The following is a 20,195-nucleotide window of genomic DNA, read 5'->3' as shown; positions in this document are numbered from 1 at the left end:
AACACACCAGTGAGATAATGTTGATATATCCTTTTTTTTTTTTTTTTTGAGACAGAGTGAGACTCACCTAGACTGGACTGCAATGGTGCAGTTAGAATCACACAGGTAGATATCATGGTATAGGTGCTGTGAGAGTCAGAAAACCGACTGTGGCACCAGCTGCCTGGGCTTCAACCCCAATGCTGTAAAGTAACTTAGTCTCTTTGTGCCTCAGTTTTCTCATCTATAAAATGAGTATATCAGCCGGGGGTGGTGGCTCACACCTGTAATCCCAGCACTTTGGGAGGCCAAGGCGGGTGTATCACCTGAGGTCAGGAGTTCGAGACCAGCCTGGCCAACATGGTGAAACCCTGTCTCTACTAAAAATACAAAAATTAGCTGGCGTGGTGGTGGGCACCTGTAATCTCAGCTAGTCGGGAGGCTGAGGCAGGAGAATTGCTTGAGCCTGGGAGGCGGAGGTTGTGGTGAGCCAAGATTGCGCCACGGGATTCTAGTCTGGGTGACAGAGTGAGACCCTTTCTCAAAAAAAAAAAAAAAAAAAAAAAGACCTCTAAAAACTCACAAACCGAGAGAAAAATTTTTTTTTTTTTTTTTTTTTTTTTTTTTTTGAGACGGAGTCTCGCTCTGTCACCCAGGCTGGAGTGCAGTGGCCGGATCTCAGCTCACTGCAAGCTCCGCCTCCCAGGTTCACGCCATTCTCCGGCCTCAGCCTCCCGACTAGCTGGGACTACAGGCGCCCGCCACCTCGCCCGGCTAGTTTTTTGTATTTCTTAATAGAGACGGGGTTTCACCGTGTTATCCAGGATGGTCTCGATCTCCTGACCTCGTGATCCACCCGTCTCGGCCTCCCAAAGTGCTGGGATTACAGGCTTGAGCCACCGTGCCCGGCCTGAGAAAAATTTTGCAAATCACATGTTCCATAAGGGACTTGTATCTAGCATACATAAAATTCTTACAACTCAATAATGAAAAGACAAATAGCCAAATTTAGAAATGGGCAAGGGTGGCAACACAAGTGCTGGTGAGGATGTGAAGCAACAGGAACTCTCCTTACTGGTAGGAATGCAAAATGATACAGCAACTTTGGAAGACAGTTTGGCTTTCTTACAAAACTAAACATACTCCTATCAGAAGATCCAGCCATTGCACTTCTTAGTGTTTACCCAAATGAGCTGAAAACTTATGTCCACACAGGAACCTGCACATGGATGTTTAGAGCAGCTTTATTTGTAATTGCCAAAACTTGAAAGCAACCTAGATGTCCTTTAGCAGGTGAATGGATAAATAAACTGTGGTATATCCAGACAATGAACTGTATTGAGCACTAGAAAGAAATGAGCTATTAAGCCGTGAAAAGGCATGGAGAAACCTTAAATGCATATTACTAAGTGAAAGAAGCCAATCTGAAAAAGCTACATACTGTATGATTCCAACTATATTACATCCTGGAAAATGTAAAACTATGGAAAGAGTAAAAAGATGGCAGGGGCTGGGAGTGGGGAGAAATGCACAGAGGTGGTGCACAGAGAATGTTTAGGGTAGTGAAATTACTCTGGACGATATAAGGGTGGATACATGTTATTACAAATTTGTCAAACCCTACAGGATGTACAACACCAAGAGTGAAACCGAATGTAAACTATGGGATATGGGTGATACTGGTGTGTCAGTATAGCGCCATTGCTTGTAACAAATGTTTCTTCTGGTGCCTGATGTTGATGGTGGGGGGGGGTAGGGGAACCCTGTATTTTCTGTTCAGTTTTGCTGTGAACTCAAAACTGCTCTTAAAGATGAAATTTTTATTTTAATGGGCAAATTATTTGAATAACCATTTCTCCAAAGGGGATATACAGATGACCAATACGTATATGAAAAGACATTTAACATCATGAACCATTAGGGAAATACAAATCAAAGCCCTCATGAGATAGCATTTCTCACTCAGTAGAATGGCTAGAATAAAAAAGACAGACACAGCCAGGCACGGTGGCTCACGCCTGTAATCCCAGCACTTTGAGAGGCCAAGGCTGGTAGATAACTTGAGTTCAGGAGTTCGAGACCAGCCTGGCCAACATGTTGAAACCCCTTCTCTACTAAAAATAGGAAAATTAGCTGGGCATGGTTGTGCGTGCCTATAATCCCAGCTACTAGGGAAGCTGAGGCAGGAGAATTGCTTGACTCGGGAGGTGGAGGTTGCAGTGAGCCAAGGTCACACCATTGCACTCCAGCCTGGGTGACACAGCAAGACTCCATCTCAAAAAAAAAAAAGAGGACAAAAGTTAGTGTTGGCAAGAATGTAGAGAAATTAGAACTTTCATACTTTGTTGGTGGGAATGTAAAATGGTGTAGCCATTTGAGAAAACAGTCTGGCAGTTTCTTAAACAGTTAAATATAGCCAGGAAGAAGCATTGCTTGAGCTTAGGAGTTTGAGACCAGACTAGGCAAAATAGACTCTATTTAAAAAAAAAAAAAAAAAGAGTTAAACGTAGACTTACTATATGATCCAACAATTCCAATCCTAGGTACTTACCCTGAAGAAATTTTTGTCCACACAAAAACTTGTATGCAAATGTTCATAGCAGCATTATTCACCATAGCCAAAAACTAAAAACACCCAAATGGCTATCAGTTGATAAGTGGATAAATAGAATGTGGTCTGTCAGCCAGGCATGGTGGCTCATTCCTGTAATCTCAGGATTGCTTGAGGCCAGGAGTTTGAGAACAGCTTGGGCAACGTAGTGAGACTGCATCTCTACAAAAATTAGTTTAAAATAGCTGAGCATGGTGGTACGTGTCTGTAGTCCCAGCTACTCAGGAGGCTGAGGTAGGAGGATTTCTTGAACCCAGGAGTTCGAGCTTACCATAAGCTATGATCCTACCACTGTGCTCCAGCCTGGGTGACAAAAAAACAAACCTAAACAAAACCCAAAATAATGGTAATATGGTTTGGATGTTTGTCCCCTCCAAATCTCATGTTGAAATGTCATCCCCAGTGTTGGAGTTGAAGCCTGGTGGGAGGTGAATGGATCATGGAGGCAGATCTCTCATGAACAGCTTCGCACCATCCCCTTGGTGATGAGTGAGTTCATCTGCAATCTGGTTGTTTAAAGGTGTATGGCATCTCCCGCTTTGCTCTCTTGCTCCTGCTGTCACCATGTGACATCCCTGCTTTCCCTTTTCCTTCTGCTGTGATTAGAAGCTTCCTGAGGCCCTCACCAGGAGCAGATGCTGGAGCCATGCTTGCACAGCCTGCAGAACTCTAAGTCAGTTAAACCTCTTTTTTTTCCTCTCTCTCTTTTTTTTCTTTTTTGAGGTGGAGTCTTGCTCTGTTGCCCAGGCTGGAGGGTGATGGCACGATCTCAGCTCACTGTAACCTCTGCCTCCTGAGTTCAAGTGATTCTCCTGCTTCAGCCTTCCGAGTAGGTGGGATTATAGGCGCACGCCACCACGCCTGGCTAATTTTTGTATTTTTAGTAGAGGCAAGGTTTCACCATGTTGCAGGCTGGTCTCAAACTCCTGACCTCAAGTGATCCACCCACATCAGCCTCCCAATGTGTGGGATTACAGTCATGAGCCACCACGCCCAGCCTAAACCTCTTTTCTCTACGAATCACCCAGCCTCAGGTATTTCTTTATAGCAATGCAAGAAGGGCCTAATACATGTGGTATATCCATGTAATGGATACTGTTCAGCAATGTTGAACCCTGAAAATACACTAAGCGAAAAAAGCTAAACACAAATAGCACATATCATATTATTCTTATATAAAGGATTCAGAAGAGACAAATCTATAGAGACAGAAGATGAGTGGTTATCAGATGCTGAGAGTGAAAATGGGGACTGAATGTGAAAGGCACAAGGTTTCCTTTTTTCTTGGGCAGGGGGCAGTGGACAGAGGAGTCTCATCTGTGTCACCCAGGCTGGAGTGCAGTGGTGCGATCTCGGCTCACTGCAGCCTCCGTCTCCTGGGTTCAAGCGGTTCTCTTGCCTCAGCCTCCCAAGTAGCTGGGATTACAGGCGTGCACCATCACACCTGGCTAATTTTTGTATTTTTAGTAGAGACAGGTTTTTGCCATGTTGGCCAGACTGTTTTCGAACTCCTAACCTGTGATCCGCCCATCTCGGCCTACCGAAGTGCTGGGATTACAAGGGTGAGCCACCCTGCCCGGCCTTAAGGTTTCTTTTAAGACTGATGGCAATACTCTAAAATTAGTTTGTGATGACAGTGTACAACTTTTAAAATATACTAAAATTCATTTAGTTTTACACTTAAAATGGGTGAAGGAGATATTTTATAGTATGTAAATTACATCACAGTAAAGCCACTGAGGGGCGGAAATGGCCCTTGATCATTTTTTAAATGTGTAGAGTTCAGTGTAATTTAGTGAATGGTGCCTTTTTGCTATCATACCTTAAAAAGGGGAAAAAACCTTATTTATTCTTATTAACAAGAGTAATTTTAGAAAATTGGGAAAGAACAGAACAGTTCTGAAAATAAATATCCTCCATAGTGATAGAGGCAATGTAGTATATAGTAAAAAGAATTTGAACTTTAGAGTCAGACCCTGACATCAGCTACAAGCTGTATGTCAAGTTACCTTTCCTCCACGAACTTTGGTTTCTGCATGTATAAAATGGGGATAAGGATGACTACCACACAGTAGGATTAAATGAGACAACGTATATAATAAGAAGTGCCTAGAAGAGTGTCAGGTGGACACAGATGTTTGATAAATGTTAGTTTTCTTTTCCTTTGTCTACTAATCAGATTATGAGAATTCTGTTAACTTTCTTTAATCTCAGCCTTCACACCTTTCAGAGTAGATCTTAGTGACTAAGAGCCACTGAAGGGCAGCAGCCTTGTTCAGGGGGATGGTTGGAGAACATCCAGCAGATTGTCTTCAAACTGCGTTTGCATCTTAAGCCTCTTATTTTTTACTTACATTGTAATTATGGATTAATACAAATGGAGATTTCTTTTTTTGTTTTGAGACAGAGTCTGACTCTGTCGCCCAGGCTGGAGTGCAGTGGCGCGATCTTGGCTCACTGCAAGCTCCGCCTCCTGGGTTTACGCCATTATCCTGGCTCAGCCTCCTGAGTAGCTGGTGCTATGAGTAGCTGGGACTACAGGCTCCTGCCACCACGCCTGGCTAATTTTTTTTTTATTTTTATTTTTACTAGAGACGGGGTTTCACCGTGTTAGCCAGGATGGTCTCGATCTCCTGACCTTGTGATCTGCCCACCTCGGCCTCCCAAAGTGCTGGGATTACAAGCGAGAGCCACCGCGCCTGGCCTAAATGGAGATTTCTAAAGGTAGGTTCATGTACTTTTTTTTTGAGATGGAGTCTTGCTCTGTGGCCCAGACTGGAGTGCAGTGGCACAATCTCAGCACACTGCAACCTCTGTCTCCCAGGTTCAAGCAATTCTGCCTCAGCCTCCTGAGTAGGTGGGATTACAGGCACCCACCACCATGCCCGGCTAATTTTTGAATTTTTAGTAGAGACGAGGTATTGCCATGTTAGCCAGGCTGATCTCAAACTCCTGACCTGAGGTGATCCACCTGCTTTGGCCTCCCAAAGTGCTGGGATTACAGGAGTGAGCCACCACGCCCGGCCCCTTTCATGCACTTTTATCCAAGATTGAGAAATGTCAGTGTCTGTAGCAAATAATATTGCTCTTTTTGGTGATAGGTGTTGACATAGATAGGGATAAGGGTTAACCACCTACCTGGCCTCTTTTCGCCACTGTCCTTAGTGCCCAGAGAATGTTAAATTGGGTTGAATTGAAGCCCTCAGCATTTAAAGGACTTGTGTAGTTGCTAGTAGAGTGAGAACCAGATCCCAGAATTTCTTACCCCAGTTCAGTGTTTTACTGCCTCTCTCCTCACCCCCACCCCTCTTTTGGCTTCAGTTTAAAGATCCCCTGCCTAAGATGGCCAAGCATCTGTTTGTGTCCTTCTTCTCTGAGATCACAATAAAGTCAGTGTTAAGAGCAGAGGGTCTTTTTTATTCCAGTGGCATATGGGCTCATAGGGCTCCAAGATGCAAGCCAAAGCAAGGGGGAGGTATCAGGAACTGGAAACAATTCCTCAGAGCCCACATAACAGCCACACATTGCCTCATACTTCTGCTTTTCTTTCTTGTCTCGATAAGGAAGAGAGTGACTTTTATCATTTTTCCTATATTATATGGTACATTTTAAATTAAATGTTTATGTTGAGATGATATAGATTCATTTGTATAATCAGTAATACAGAGCGGTCAGGTGTACCCATTACCCAGTTTCCCCCAATGGTAACATCTTGTAAAACGGTAGTAAAATGTCACGACTAGGATATTGACATTAATATAATCAAGATACAGACTATCTCCATCACTACAAGGATTCTTCATATTGCCTTTCCCTCTCCCCCTCCTTAGTCCCTGACAAAGGAACTTCATTTCTGTAATTTTTGTTTTTTGAGACAGCATCTTACTCTGTGGCCCAGGCTGGAGTGTAGTGATACAGTCTTCACTCACTGCAGCCTCCCCTTGAGATCCTTCCACCTCAGCCTCCCAAGTAGCTGGGACTACAGGCACATACCACCATGCACAGCTAAATTGTTTTGTATTTTTTTTGTAGGGACTGGGTCTTACCTTGTTGCCCAGGCTCGTCTCAAACTCCTGGGCTCAAGCAATCCTCCCACCTCAGCCTCCCAAAGTGCTGGGATTACAGGCGTGAGCCACCTTGCTGTACCCATTTCTATAATTTGATCATTTCAAGATTATGATATAAATGAAATCATGCACTATATGACCTTTTGGCTAGGCTTTTTTTTTTTTTTTTCCACTCAGTATCAATTTCTTGAGGTTCATCAAGCTTGTTACATGTATAAATACTTTATTCCTTTTTACATTTGAGTAGTATTCCATGGTATGGAGGCACCACAATTTGTTTAACCATTCACCCCTTGAAGGACATGTGGGTTGTTTTGGTTTTTGGCTATTACAAATCAAATTACTATAAACATTTGTGTATGGCTTTTCTGTCAATGTAAGTCTTTGTTTCTCTGTATAAATGCCCAGGTGCAATGGGTCACATGGTTATTGCATATTTAGTTGTTTAAGAAACTGCCAAATTAGGTTGGGTGCAGTGGCTCACACCTGTAATTCTAGCACTTTGGGAGTCTGAGACAGGTGGATCACAAGGTCTGGAGTTCAAGAGCAGCCTGGCCAACATGGTGAAACCTCATCTCTACTAAAAATACAAAAATTGGCCGGGCATGGTGGTGTCTGCCTGTAATCCCAGCTACTTGGGAGGCTGAGGCAGGAGTATTGCTTGAACCCGGGAGGCAGAGGTTGCAGTAAACTGAGATCACACCACTGCATGCCAGCCTGGGTGACAGAGCAAGACTGTCTCAGGAAAAAAAAAAAGAAACTGCCAAATTGTTTTCCAGAATAAGTGTATCATTTTACATTCTCATTGGCAATTTATGAGTGATACAGTTTCTCCACATCCTCTCCTATATTTGGTGTAGCAACTTTTTACATTTAGCCATTTGGATAAGTGTACAGGATATCCCATTGTAGTTTTAGTTTGCATTCCCTTAATGGCTAGTGATATTGAACATCCTTTCCCAAGTTTATTTCCAATCTGTATATTCTCTTTAGTGAAGTGCTTTTTCATGTCTTTTGTACATTTTTTATTTAGATTATTTACTTTCGAGTTTTGGGAGTTCTTTATATATTCTAGATACTAGTCCTTTGTCAGATACATAGTTTGCAAATATGTTATCCCCTCTATGCCTTTTCATCCTCTGAACAGGGTCTTTCACAGAGCAAAAGTGCTTAGTTTTGATGAAATCCAGTTTATTATTTTTCCTGTTATGGATTGTGCTTTTGGTGTCCAGACTAAAAATGCTTTGCGTAGCTCTAGATTTTCTCCTAGATGTTTGATGATTTACATTTGAGTCCATGGTCTATGTGGTCTTTTTTTTTTTTTTTTTTTTGAGACAGAGTCTTACTCCCTCACCTAGGCTGGAGTGCAGTTGCATGATCTTGGCTTACTGCAACCTCTGCCTCCCAGGTTCAAATGATTCTAGTGCCTCATCCTCTGAAGTAGCTGGAATTACAGGTGCACACCATCACACCCAGCTAATTTTTGTATTTTTAGTAGAGATGGGGTTTCACCATGTTGGCCAGGCTGGTCTTGAACTCCTGACTTCAAGTGATCTACCCTCCATAGCTTCTCAAAATGCTGGAATTATAGGCATGAACCACTACACCTTGTCATAATTTTTGTATATAATGTAAGACTTAGTTCAAGGTTCATTTTCTTGCCTATGAATATCTGATTACTCCAGAGCCATTTGTTGAAAAGCCATTTTTCCTCTGTTGAATTGCATCAGCACTTTATAAAAAAACCAATTGGGCATATTAGTTGGTGACAAATTCTCTTAGTTTTCCTTCCTTTCAGAATTTTCTGATTTCCCCCAGCATTCTTGAAGGATATTTTCATTGGATATGAGATTCTGAGTTGATAGTTTTTTTAAACAGTTGAAAAATGCTGTGTCACTTCTTTCTGCTTTCTGTTGTCTCTGATGAGAAATCAGCTGTCATTCAAATTATTTTTTCTATATGAGTAACAAATTGTTTTCCTCTGGCTGCTTTCAAAAAATTTTTTTGTTTTGTTTTCAGAAGTTTGACTATAATGTGTCTTGGTGTGAACTTCTTTTTTTATTACTATTATTATTATTATACTTTAAGTTCTAGGGTACATGTGCACAATGTGCAGGTTTGTTACGTATGTATACATGTGCCATGTTGGTGTGCTGCACCCATCAACTCGTCATTTACATCAGGTATAACTCCCAGTGCCATCCCTCCCCCCCCAACTCCCCACAATAGGCCCCAGTGTGTGATGTTCCCCTTCCCGTGTCCAAGTGATCTCATTGTTCAGTTCCCACCTGTGAGTGAGAACATGCGGTGTTTGGTTTTCTGTTCTTGGCGATAGTTTGCTGAGAATGATGGTTTCCAGCTGCATCCATGTCCCTACAAAGGACACAAACTCATCCTTTTTTTATGGCTGCATAGTATTCCATGGTATGTATGTGCCACATTTTCTTAATCCAGTCTGTCACTGATGAACATTTGGGTTGATTCCAAGTCTTTGCTATTGTGAATAGTGCCGCAATAAACATATGTGTGCATGTGTCTTTATAGCAGCATGATTTATAATCCTTTGGGTATATACCCAGTAATGGGATGGCTGGGTCATATGGTATTTCTAGTTCTAGATCCTTGAGGAATCGCCATACTGTTTCCACAATGGTTGAACTAGTTTACAATCCCACCAGCAGTGTAAAAGTGGTCCTATTTCTCCACATCCTCTCCAGCACCTGTTGTTTCCTGACTTTTTAATGATTGCCATTCTAACTGGTGTGAGATGGTATCTCATTGTGGTTTTGATTTGCATTTCTCTGATGGCCAGTGATGATGAGCATTTTTTCATGTGTCTGTTGACTGTATGAATGTCTTCTTTTGAGAAGTGTCTGTTCATATCCTTTGCCCACTTTTTGATGGGGTTGTTTTTTTCTTGTAAATTTGTTTGAGTTCTTTGTAGGTTCTGGATATTAGCCCTTTGTCAGATGAGTAGATTGCAAAAATTTTCTCCCATTCTGTAGGTTGCCTGTTCACTCTGATGGTAGTTTCTTTTGCTGTGCAGAAGCTCTTTAGTTTAATTAGATCCCATTTATCAATTTTGGCTTTTGTTGTCATTGTTTTTGGTGTTTTAGACATGAAGTCCTTGCCCATGCCTATGTCCTGAATGGTATTACCTAGGTTTTCTTCTAGGGTTTTTATGGTATTAGGTCTAACATTTAAGTCTCTAATCCATCTTGAATTCATTTTCGTATAAGGAGTAAGGAAAGGATCCAATTTCAGCTTTCTACTTATGGCTAGCCAATTTTCCCAGGACCATTTATTAAATAGGGAATCCTTTCCCCGTTTCTTGTTTTTGTCAGGTTTGTCAAAGATCAGATGGCTATAGATGTGTGGTATTATTTCTGAGGGCTCTGTTCTGTTCCATTGGTCTATATCTCTGTTTTGGTACCAGTACCATGCTGTTTTGGTTACTGTAGGCTTGTAGGATAGTTTGAAGTCAGGTAGCGTGATGCCTCCAGCTTTGTTCTTTTGACTTAGGATTGTCTTGGCAATGCGGGCTCCTTTTTGGTTCCATGTGAACTTTAAAGCAGTTTTTTCCAATTCTGTGAAGAAAGTCATTGGTAGCTTGATGGGGATGGCATTCAATTTACAAGTTACCTTGGGCAGTATGGCCATTTTCACAATACTGATTTTTCCTATCCATGAGCATGGAATGTTCTTCCATTTGTTTGTGTCCTCTTTTATTTCACTGAGCAGTGGTTTGTAGTTCTCCTTGAAGAGGTCCTTTACATCCCTTGTAAGTTGGATTCCTAGGTATTTTATTCTCTTTGAAGCTATTGTGAATGGGAGTTCATTCATGATTTGGCTCTCTGTTTGTCTGTTACTGGTGTATAAGAATGCTTATGATTTTTGCACATTGATTTTGTATCCCGAGACTTTGCTGAAGTTGCTTCTCAGCTTAAGGAGATTTTGGGCTGAGATGATGGGGTTTTCTAAATATACAATCATGTAATCTGCAAACAGGGACAATTTGACTTCTTCTTTTCCTAATTGAATACCCTTGATTTCTTTCTCTTGCCTGATTGCCGTGGCCAGAACTTCCAACACTGTGTTGAATAGGAGTGGTGAGAGAGGGCATCCCTGTCTTGTGCCAGTTTTCAAAGGGAATGCTTCCAGTTTTTGCCCATTCAGTATGATATTGGCTGTGGGTTTGTCATAAATAGCTCTTATTATTTTGAGATATGTTCCATCAATACCGAATTTATTGAGAATTTTTAGCATGAAGGGCTGTTGAATTTTGTCTGAGGCCTTTTCTGCATCTATTGAGATAATCATGTGATTTTTGTCTTTGGTTCTGTTTATATGCTGGATTACGTTTGTTGATTTGCATATGTTGAACCAGCCTTGCATCCCAGGGATGAAGCCCACTTGATCATGGTGGATAAGCTTTTTGATGTGCTGCTGGATTCGGTTTGCCAGTATTTTATTGAAGATTTTTGCGTCGATGTTCATCAGGGGTATTGGTCTAAAATTCTCTTTTTTTGTTGTGTCTCTGCCAGGCTTTGGTATCAGGATGATGTTGGCCTCATACAATGAGTTAGGGAGGATTCCCTCTTTTTCTGTTGATTGGAATAGTTTCAGAAGGAATGGTACCAGCTCCTCCTTATACCTCTGGTAGAATTCGGCTGTGAATCCATCTGGTCCTGGACTTTTTTTGGTTGGTAGGCTATTAATTATTGCCTCAATTTCAGAGCCTGTTATTGGTCTATTCAGGAATTCAACTTCTTCCTGGTTTAGTCTTGGGAGAATGTAAGTGTCCAGGAAATTATCCATTTCTTCTAGGTTTTCTAGTTTATTTGCATAGAGGTGTTTATAGTATTCTCTGATGGTAGTTTGTATTTCTGTGAGGTCGGTGGTGATATCCCCTTTATAATTTTTTATTGTGTCTATTTGAGTCTTCTCTCTTTTCTTCTTTATTAGTCTTGCTAGTGGTCTATCAATTTTGTTGATCTTTTCAAAAAACCAGCCCCTGGATTCATTGATTTTTTGGAGGGTTTTTTGGGTCTCTATCTCCTTCAGTTCTGCTCTGATCTTAGTTATTTCTTGCCTTCTGCTAGCTTTTGAATGTGTTTGCTCTTGCTTCTCTAGTTCTTTTAATTGTGATGTTAGGGTGTCAATTTTAGATCTTTCCAGCTTTCTCTTGTGGGCATTTAGTGCTATAAATTTCCCTCTACACACTGCTTTAAATGTATCCCAGATATTCTGGTATGTTGTATCTTTGTTCTCATTGGTTTCAAAGAACATCTTTATTTCTGCCTTCATTTCGTGTTGTACCCAGTCGTCATTCAGGAGCAGGTTGTTCAGTTTCCATGTAGTTGAGCAGTTTTGATTGAGTTTCTTAGTCCTGAGTTCTAGTTTGATTGCACTGTGGTCTGAAAGACAGTTTGTTATAATTTCTGTTCTTTTACATTTGCTGAGGAGTGCTTTACTTCCAACTATGTGGTCAATTTTGGAATAAGTGTGATGTGGTGCTGAGAATGTATATTCTGTTGATTTGGGGTGGAGAGTTCTGTAGATGTCTATTAGGTCCGCTTGGTGCAGAGTTGAGTTCAATTCCTGGATATCCTTGTTAACTTTCTGTCTCGTCGATATGTCTAATGTTGACAGTGGGGTGTTGAAGTCTCCCATTATTTTTGTATGGGAGTCTAAGTCTCTTTGTAAGTCTCTGAGGACTTGCTTTATGAATCTGGGTGCTCCTGTATTGGGTGCATATATATTTAGGATAGTTAGCTCTTCCTGATGAATTGATCCCTTTACCATTATGTAAGGGCCTTCTTTGTCTCTTTTGATCTTTGATGGTTTAAAGTCTGTTTTATCAGAGACTAGGATTGCAACCCCTGCTTTTTTTTTGTTTTCCATTTGCTTGGTAGATCTTCCTCCATCCCTTTATTTTGAGCCTATGTGTGTCTCTGCATGTGAGATGGGTCTCCAGAATACAGCAAACTGATGGGTCTTGACTCTTTATCCAGTTTGCCAGTCTGTGTCTTTTAATTGGACCATTTAGTCCATTTACATTTAAGGTTAATATTGTTATGTGTGAACTTGATCCTGTCATTGTGATATTAGCTGGTTATTTTGCTCATTAGTTGATGCAGTTTCTACCTAGCATTGATGGTCTTTACATTTTGGCATGTTTTTGCAATGGCTAGTACTGGTTGTTCCTTTCCATATTTAGTGCTTCCTTCAGGGTCTCTTGTAGGACAGGCCTGGTGGTGACAAAATCTCTAACCATTTGCTTGTCTGTAAAGGATTTTATTTCTCCTTCACTTGTGAAACTTAGTTTGACTGGATATGAAAATCTGGGTTGAAAATTCTTTTCTTGGCCGGGTGCGGTGGCTCAAGCCTGTAATCCCAGCACTTTGGGAGGCCGAGACGGGCGGATTACGAGGTCAGGAGATCGAGACCATCCTGGCTAACACGGTGAAACCCCGTCTCTACTAAAAATACAAAAAAAAAAAAACTAGCCGGGCGAGGTGGCGGGCGCCTGTAATCCCAGCTACTCGGGAGGCTGAGGCAGGAGAATGGCATAAACCTGGGAGACAGAGCTTGCAGTGAGCTGAGATCCGGCCACTGTACTCCAGCCTGGGTGACAGAGCAAGACTCCGTCTCAACAAAAAAAAAAAAAAAAAAAAAGAAAAAAAAAAAGAAAATTCTTTTCTTTAAGAATGTTGAATATTGGCCCCCACTCTCTTCTGGCTCGTAGAATTTCTGCCGAGAGATCTGCTGTTAGTCTGATGGGCTTCCCTTTGTGGGTAACCTGACCTTTCTCTCTGGCTGCCCTTAACATTTTTTCCTTCATTTCAACTTTGGTGAATATGACAGTTATGTGTCTTGGAGTTGCTCTTCTTGAGGAGTATCTTTGTGGCATTCTCTGTATTTCCTGAATTTGAATGTTGGCCTGCCCTACTAGGTTGGGGAAGTTCCCCTGGATGATATCCTGAAGAGTATTTTCCAGCTTGGTTCCATTTTCCCCCTCACTTTCAGGCACACCAATCAGACGTAGATTTGGTCTTTTCACATAGTTCTATATTTCTTGGAGGCTTTGTTCATTTCTTTTTCCTCTTTTTTCTCTAGACTTCTCTTCTCACTTCATTTCATTCATTTGATCTTCAATCATTGATACTCTTTCTTCTAGTTGATCGAGTTGGTTACTGAAGCTTGTGCATTTGTCACGTAATTCTCGTGTCATGGTTTTAATCTCTATCAGTTCGTTTATGGCCTTCTCTGTGTTGATTATTCTAGTTATCCATTCTTCCATTCTTTTTTCAAGATTTTTAGTTTCTTTGCACTGGGTACGTAGTTCTTCCTTTAGCTCTGAGAAGTTTGATTGACCGAAGCCTTCTTCTCTCAACTCGTCAAAGTCATTCCCTGTCCAGCTTTGATCCGTTGCTGGCGATGAGCTGCGTTCCTTTGGAGGGGGAGATGTGCTCTGATTTTTTGAATTTCCAGCTTTTCTGCCCTGCTTTTTCCCCATCTTTGTGGTTTTATCTGCCTTTGGTCTTTGATGATGGTGACGTACTGATGGTTGGTGTGGGTGTCCTTTCTGTTTGTTAGTTTTCCTTCTAACAGTCAGGACCCTCAGCTGCAGGTCTGTTGGAGTTTGCTTGAGGTCCACTCCAGACCCTGTTTGCCTGGGTATTGGCAGCGGAGGCTGCAGAAGATAGAATATTGCTGAACAGTGAGTGTTGCTGTCTGATTCTTGCTCTGGAAACGTCGTCTCAGAGGTGTGCCCAGCCATGTGAGGTGTGAGGTGTTGGTCTGCACCTAGTGGTGGATGTCTCCCAGTTGGGTTACTCAAGCATGTAGTATGCAGTCTTGAGCATGCAGTCTGTCCATTCTCAGATCTCAATCTCCGTGCTGGGAGACCCACTGCTCTCTTCAAAGCTGTCAGACAGGGTCTTTTACATCTGCAGAGGTTTTTGCTGCTTTTTGTTTAGCTATGCCCTGTCCCCAGAGGTGGAGTCTACAGAGGCAGGCAGGCCTCCTTGAGCTGCGGTGAGCTCCACTCAGTTTGAGCTTCCTGGAGGCTTTGTTTACCTGCTTTAGCCTCAGCAATGGCGGGCGCCCTTCCCCCAGCCTCTCTGCCGCCTTGCAGTTAGATCTCAGACTGCTGTGCTAGCAATGAGGGAGGCTCCGTGGGCGTGGGACCCTCTGGGCCAGGTGTGGGATATAATCTGGTGTGCCGTTTGCTGAGACCCTTGGTAAAGCACAGTATTAGGGTGGGAGTTACCCGATTTTCCAGGTGTTGGGTGTCTCAATTTCCCTTGGCTAGGAAAAGGGATTCCCTTCCCTCTTGCGCTTCCCAGGTGAGGCGATGCTTCGCCCTGCTTCAGCTCTGGCTGGTTGGGCTGCACCAGCTGACCAGCACCGATTGTCCAGCACTCACCAGTGAGATGAACCTGGTACCTCAGTTGAAAATGCAGAAATCACCCGCCTTCTGTGTCGTTCGTGCTGGAAGCTGGAGGCTGGAGCTGTTCCTATTTGGCCATCTTGCTCCAGAAAACCCAGTGTGAACTTCTTTGGGTTTATCCTGATTGGAATTCTCTCAGCTTCTTGAATCTATTGTTTTATGCATTTTACCAAGTAGGAAAGTTTTCTTTGAATATTTGTTCATTTGATTATTTATTAATGTATTTTTTTGAAACAGTGTCTTACTCTGTTACCCAGGCTAGAGTACAGTGGCAGAATCATGACTCACTGCAACCTAGACCTTCCAGGCTCAAGTGTTCCTCCCACTTCTGCCCCCAGAGTAGCTGGGACCACAGGTGTGCACCACCACACTCAATTTTTTTTTTTTTTTTTTGAGTGGGAGTCTTGCTCTTTCGTGAGGCTGGAGTGCAGTGGCATGATCTCGGTTCACTGCAGCCACTGCCTCCCGGATTCCAGTGATTCTCCTGCCTCAGCCTCCTGTGTAGCTGGGATTACAGGCACCTGCCACCACGCCCAGCTAATTTTTGTATTTTTGGTAGAGATGGGGTTTCACCAAGTTGGCCAGGATGGTCTTGATCTCTTGACCTTGTGATCCGCCCATCTCGGCCTCCCAAAGTCCTGGAATTACAGGTGTGAGCCACTGTGCCCGGCCCCCACACTCAGTTAATTTTTGTATTTTTTGTAGAGATGGCATCTTACTGTGTTGTCCAGGATGGTCTCAAACTCCTGGACTCGAGCAATCCTTCTGCCTCTGCCTCCCAAAATGCTGGGATTACTGGGGTGAGTTACCATGCCCCACTCTGATCCTTTATTAATAGCCTCACAGATCCCCGAGGTTGTTTTTATTGTTTGTTTCTTTTCTTCTTCTTCTTCTTTTTTATTTTTTCTTCTTGAGATGGAATCTCACTCTGTTGCCCAGGCTGGAGTGCAGTGGTGTGATATTGGCTTACTGCAAACTCCGCCTCCCGGGTTCACGCCATTCCCTTGCCTCAGCCTCCGAGTGGCTGGGACTACAGGTGCCCACCACCATGCTCGGCTAATTTTGTTTTTGTATTCTTAGTAGAGATGGGGTTTCACCGTGTTAGCCAGGATGGTCTCGATCTCCTGACCTCGTGATCCACCCGCCTTGGCCTCCCAAAGTGCTGGAATTACAGGTGTGAGCCACTGCGCCTGGCCTCTTTTCTTTTCTTTCTTGTTTACTTTTTCCAGTCCATTTTCTCTCTGTTGTTCAGATTGGGTAATTTCTGTTGTCCTGTCTTCCAGTTCACTGCTTGTGTTGTCCTCTTTTACACTTTTGAGCCCATTCACTGAGCTTTTTATTTCAGTTGTTATATTTTCTAGTTCTAAAATTTCTATCTGATTCTTCCTTATATCTCCTATTTCTATGCTGAGACTCTATTTTTATTTTTTGAAGCATGTTCATACCTGTATTTTTTTTTTTTTTTTGAGATGGAGTCTCACTCTGTCACTCAGGCTGAAGTGCAGTGGCACAATCTTGGTGCACTGCAACCTCTGCCTCTCAGGTTCAAGAGATTCTCCTGCCTCAGCCTCCCGGGTAGCTGGAATTACAGGCATGCACCACCACACCCAGCTAATTTTTGTCCTTTTGTAGAGACGGGGTTTCACCATGTTGCCCAGGCTGGTCTCGAACTCCTGGACTCAAGCAATCCACCTGACTCGGCCTCTTAACGTGCTGGGATTACAGGCATGAGCCACTGTGCCTGGCCTGCATTGCATTCCTCTGTGAATTTTAGAAACAGCAATCAATTTCAACAAGAAAATTGCTGGAATTTTTATTGTGATTACAGTGAATCTATAGATTAATTTGGGAGGAACTGACATATTTAAAATGTTGAGTCTTCTGATTCATGACCATGGTATGGCTCTTCATTTATTTAGATCATCTTTAATTTCTCTCAGGAATGTTTTTTCATTATTAGTATATGATTTTGCATGTAGCTTTTGTTAGATTATTTTCTCTATGTATTTTATATTTTGGATGCTAATTATAACTGGGTTTTAAGAAATTTTAATTCTCAATTGTTTATTGCTATTATATAGCAATATAATTGATTTTAATACAGTGATCTTGCATCCTTCAACCTTGTTAAGCTGTAGTGGTTTTTGGATGATCCCACAGGATTTTACACACAATCCTGATATTTGAAAATACAGTTTTATTTCTTTCTTTCCAACCTTGCATTCCTGGGAGTAAGTGCTATGGATAATGTTGTATATATTTACATATTATTTTCAATGTGATAAGATTTTGTTAATAATATTTGCATCTGTGTTTATGAGGGTGTTAATCTGTGTCATCTTTACCTGTTTTTGTTTGTTTGTTTTTGAGATGGAGTCTTGCTCTGTTGCCCAGGCTAGAGTGCAGTGGCATGATCTTGGCTCACTGCAACCTCTGCCTCCTAGGTTCAAGTGATTTCCCTGCCTCAGCCTCCTGAGTAGCTGGAATTACAGGTGCTTGCCACCACACCCAGATAAGTTTTGTATTTTTAGTAGAGATGGGGTTTAACCATGTTGGCCAGGCTGGACTCGAACTCCCGACCTCAACATTAGGTCGGGATAACACGATGATGGGATAACATCGTGCCCAGCCCATCTATCTCATTTCTTAGATCTAGTAATAATTATTTTATACACTGGGAGCTTAAGCATTAAGGTGCATATGTATTTAGAATTGCGATATTTTCCTGTTGGACTGATCTTTCATCCTTATGTAATGTTCCTTTTTGTCTTTTGTAACTGTTGTTGCTTTAAAGTCTGTTTGTGTGATATAGGAATAGCTACTCAGCAAGGCGTGGTGGCTCACGCCTGTAATCCCACCACTTTGGGAGGCCGAGGCAGGCAGATCATGAGGTCAGGAGATCAAGACCATCCTGGCCAACATTATGAAACCCCGTCTCTACTAAAAATACAAAAATTAGCTGGGTGTGGTGGCGCACCTGTATACCAAACCACCTGTCTAGCCATCCTGAAAAAGGGTTATTGACTGCAGAATTTTTAGCCAATTCATTAGATAAAATGGTAAGTCCTTGTAAGGCTTTTGTTATACTCCCATCTGGGCCAGTATTGTTCGGGATTAAGGCACAACACTGAGTTTTAATCATAACACAAACTCCACCTTTTTCAGCTAATATCATGCCTAGGCTAAAAAATTAGCCATTCTGTTGGCCATCTGGCTGGTCAGCCCTAACTGCTCAGCTATTCCTTTGACAGCATCCTAGTGTAATTAATAAACTGCTGTTGGTTATAATAGATGTAATTTATCCAGTCTACATTGTTATTAATAGTTACCCATGGAAATATTGATTCAAATCCTGCAGCTATTTGGTCCTGGGCTTTGAATTTATCAGGTACTCCCCATGGGACTCCAATTGCATCTAAATAAACTTGAGAGTCAAAAAAACCATAAGGGCCTTCTCTTATTTTACAGTGTTGTGGTTTTTTTTGGTTGATGAAATGCCAGGGTGAAAGGGATAACCAATTGGACAAGAGCACAAGTACCACTCCAGTTACTTGGCAGAGTGTCCAGTAAGGGTCCACCACAGTACCACCGTACATCTGCTTGAGGATGAGTAAGGGCAGACTGATGGGTAAGCTCTTGGAAAGGCTTAAGCTCACTGCATCCTGTTAAGCTTCCAAGGAACGCCAAGTTTTCCCCTTGTCAGGAGAGACATGAGGTGACATTGATGTTGGGAGACAGAAGCAGGATGGCCCTCTGACTCTTCATTTTGAGGTGCTGGATTGGGTTTTTCCCTAGTTGTCTTTAAGGGAAAGAGGAGGACAGGTCCCTGCCTCCAACGAAGAGCATAGACCTGTTCTTCTTGAGAGACTGGACTTTTATCATTTACATATTGAATTAGAAGTTGGCGGCCGGGCGCGGTGGCTCATGCCTGTAATCCCAGCATTTTGGGAGGCTGAGGCAGGCAGATCACGAGGTCAGGAGATCGAGACCATCCTGGCTAACAAGGTGAAACCCTGTCTCTACTAAAAAATACAAAAAATTAGCCAGGTGTGGTGGCGGGTGCCTGTAGTCCCAGCTACTTGGGAGACTGAGGCGGGAGAATGGCGTGAACCTGGAGGCAGAGCTTGCAGTGAGATGAGATTGTGCCACTGCGCTCCAGCCTGGACAACACAGCAAGACTCCGTCTAAAAAAAAAAAATTGACACATCACAGTTTGAGGATAGGGTCCCTGAGTCCAAATAAAACAGCAGTGTTTTTTAATTTGTTGCTCTTTCTTTTTTCTTTTCTTTTCTTTCTTTTTTTTTTTTTGAGACCGAGTCTTGCTCTGTCACCCAGGCTGGAGTGCAGTGGCGCAATCTTGGCTCACTGCAAGCTCCGCCTCCTGGGTTCATGCCATTCTCCCACCTCAGCCTCCCATGTAGCTGGGACTACAGGCACCTGCCACCACGTCTGGCTAATTTTTTGTGTTTTTAGTAGAGACAGGGTTTCACCGTGTTAACCAGGATGGTCTCGATCTCCTGACCTCATGATCTGCCTGCCTTGGCCTCCCAAAGTGCTGGGATTGCAGGCCTGAGCCACTGCGCCCGGCCTGCTTTTTCTTATGTTTAGTTCTCTCATTATCTTTCCAATATTTTAACATGAGACCTAGGGGACTAACAGCAGGAATATCTTTATTGCTATCTTTATCCTTTTTACTCCCTGTCTTGCTTGGGATATTTCCCATGTTGAGTCCTAGTTAGGCTCAATCCCTTGTACAGAGATTTATTGCCTATCCTTTTCTGGAGGCTTGCTGAGGCTTAATCCCTTGTATTAGAGATTTCTTGCGTCGTCTTTTCTGGAGGCTTTTTGAGACTCAATCCCTCATACTAGAGATTTATATCCTTTAGCCCCACCTGCTGGAGGTTCCTTGCATCCTTCTTTTGCTTCGTCCACTCTGGTCGCTTCCCGGAGGGGAATTTAGATCCCTCTTAGCATTGGCATGTCAGTATAAACCCCACAGCAGGATCCGTCCTAAGCTGTATGAGATGACCATGGAACCGCAGATAGGACCCACTCACTCCACACAGCAGTAGTACTTAGTACC

The 20,195-nt window shown here is 42.6% G+C and overlaps 1 long non-coding RNA gene across 6 annotated transcripts in view; it reads left to right on the top strand.

Annotated features, from left to right (window-relative positions):
• Positions 1 to 20,195, top strand: part of LOC102142698 (uncharacterized) — a 39,461-nt gene that overhangs the window by 1,120 nt on the left and 18,146 nt on the right. For 3 of the 6 annotated variants that reach the window (XR_012418678.1, XR_012418675.1, XR_012418679.1), the window contains exon 3: positions 5,183 to 5,314. The exons of the other annotated variants lie outside the window; for them this stretch is intronic. This is a non-coding gene — a long non-coding RNA (uncharacterized lncRNA). The remainder of the gene's footprint in view (positions 1 to 5,182; positions 5,315 to 20,195) is intronic. 6 annotated transcript variants of the gene reach the window in all.

The sequence above is a fragment of the Macaca fascicularis genome, chromosome 10 (assembly GCF_037993035.2).
Source record: "Macaca fascicularis isolate 582-1 chromosome 10, T2T-MFA8v1.1".
Taxonomy (NCBI): Eukaryota; Metazoa; Chordata; class Mammalia; order Primates; family Cercopithecidae; genus Macaca; species Macaca fascicularis.
The sequence above is the reverse complement of the archived record's forward strand: the minus strand, read 5'-3'. Positions and strand labels throughout refer to the sequence as shown.